The sequence below is a fragment of the Eucalyptus grandis genome, chromosome 8 (genome assembly GCF_016545825.1).
Source record: "Eucalyptus grandis isolate ANBG69807.140 chromosome 8, ASM1654582v1, whole genome shotgun sequence".
In the NCBI taxonomy this organism is placed as follows: Eukaryota; Viridiplantae; Streptophyta; class Magnoliopsida; order Myrtales; family Myrtaceae; genus Eucalyptus; species Eucalyptus grandis.
Window position 1 is genome coordinate 55,575,650 of NC_052619.1, and position 2,362 is coordinate 55,578,011.

General features: G+C 39.4%; 1 non-coding gene across 1 annotated transcript; it reads left to right on the top strand.

The window, feature by feature from the left end:
- The first annotated feature begins 6 nt into the window (after positions 1 to 6).
- On the top strand, positions 7 to 2,065 carry LOC104447892. Its single transcript, XR_005545272.1, has 2 exons — positions 7 to 473; positions 1,650 to 2,065. It is a non-coding gene; the product is annotated as an uncharacterized LOC104447892 (transcript).
- Positions 2,066 to 2,362: the final 297 nt, after the last annotated feature.

A 2,362-nucleotide genomic window follows, 5' to 3' on the forward strand; every position in this document is an offset into this window, starting at 1 on the left:
AGAATAAGAAAAATTGACTGGTTCCACTGTATGTGGATACTTAAACTTGCACAATACAGAAAGATTCTTGTCTTAAGATAGGCTTTCGTCGGCAACAAAGGGTTTGGTTTAGTGGTGGCCTATCCTTTCCGAGATCTGCAAGTCTGGGAATAATCACCTTCATGCTCCTTGCAATACTTGTCCTTCATCTAGCAAGAAAATAAGTAGGTTTTGTCTTGCATGGATTGATGAGAGTGTCTTTTTTTAAGCCGCTAGCAATTGGTGTTCTTGGTTGCAGTTCTGAGTTGACTGATGTGGTTTCGCTTTGTTAATGTTTTCCTGTTTTCTGCTTTCTTTTCCAGACGACAGCATCGGATAGTTCCCTTTTTGACCATTTGATAAATATTTGGGAGTTCAATCCAGGACCAGTTCCAGGATCTTGTAGCCTTTACTTTTTGGTGGATTTTAAGTTTCAGTCGCCACTTTACCGGCAGGTAGTGTTGCTTCTTGTAATGTATGCAGTTGCATCAAATCCCTATTTCTATAATCATTCTCTATGAATTTTAGGCTTTTTGATGAGCATGACAAATGCTGAAGTTGAGGTACTTCTAGTGAGTTACACTATTTACTTGAAGTGCTTAGAAGTCAGAAGCAATTCTTCTTACTGTACAGACAATGAATTACCTAGTCTAGTTGGAAAGCCTTGTGTATTTCTTGGCATTTACTATTTTCAAATTTATATCCTGGCATCTGCAACATAAATACCATTTTTTCTATTTGCAAAACCTCTGTGTACTTTCCTTGAATGGGAACACCAAAATCTTATGGCATCTGCATTGATAATGAGTGGTTTTTATATAGTTAGATTGAGCTATCATAGGATTGCTGACTTTAGAAAACTCTACTAGCAATGGTAGAGATAGACCGTAAATTTGACAGTTTCTTCTGCTAATATGCTGCATTTGCCACTTAAACTTTCAGTATTTCCGCATATGGTAAAGATGAAATTGCTCATTTTGTGCGCTAGTAGAGCAGCCAGCTCATTCACTGTGGACTAAATTACATTTGTAATTTAGACAATGCCTTTAGAAAGCCAGATTTTCTATTGATAAAATGCCAGAGTTATTCACAACTAGTAGCATATGGCTTCTTCTTCTTCTTCTTCTTCATTGGAATTGAGGCATGTGATCTTCTTCATTGCGTATGTTCTGGGCTTAATTGCATGACGACTCTTGTTTAACCTTTTGGCTCTTAAGTTTGATCAGTTATGGTCCTGAGTCCCTCTATATAAATGTAAATATTGTTTGCCGTTGCTGTTTGTTACCTCTGTTACACGATTATATCATTATACCTATGGCGGTGTCATTTAAACTTGTGAGCGTCTGCAGTTGCTGTTATTTTGCATCTCTTTTGATCAGCTTCCTCCCAAATTATCCCGACTCCAATGTACCAGAGCAGTGACATTAATGTTTCTAAAGGAGCCCATATTCTTCTGTCGGTTGAGTGTAGTTTGCTACATTTACTAATAGCAGTCCATTGGATTCATTCATTAGCACTGATATTTCTAGCTCTTGCAGCAATTCATTCAAAACCTTAGGGTTATGTATGTTTGGAAAATAATGTTGCAGCCATGGACCATGCTAATTTGTCTTTGGGTTTCCTGCTATTAGGTGGCGTCGGTCTTCTTCAAGGAAGTGGTTGGCCGACTGGTCAGCTCGTTCAATGAACGTTGCCGCTTGATTTATGGACCTGGGGTTCGAGTTAATGAAGAGTCTTGTGAACAGAGGGCTTGAAGTTTGAATGAGCCTCGTGTTGATCTTGGTCCTTTTGCGATGTATTCTCATGATTGGCCATTGTGTCAAATGGGCAGTGAATCTTGATTCCCATTTTGGGTTGCTGCCCGCACAGCATATTGCCATTTTGTTTATCGTAATGGGCCTTTCTGGCCAAGGGATAAAGCCTCAAGAGCGAGCTATCATTACGTTGCAGATAGGTAACATCAGCTGTATCATTTTTGCAATTCTTTGAATATTTTCCCCCCTACTTGGGGATTTATGAAATCAAAAGCAATTTCGATTTTAGATTAGTGATACTTTTGTTTTGCTCAAGTACTTCCAGTGTGCTGTGCTGCGCAATTAGCCTGTGCTGCTCATGAAGCTGCACGGTCATTGGGTCCTTTCCTAATTTCTGGTATCCTTTCTGTGTTATGCGATTGATCTTTTGATTTGGGATCCTGTAGTACCGAGCATACGTACTTCCGCTTGTCTTTCGCGAAACTCAAAGGCTGAAAGCTTCGACGGAGGATGCTAGACATATTGATGAGTTTAGGTTAGAAAGATGAATTCCTTGGGACTATCTAAAATCATTGTGGCACTGGAGTGTA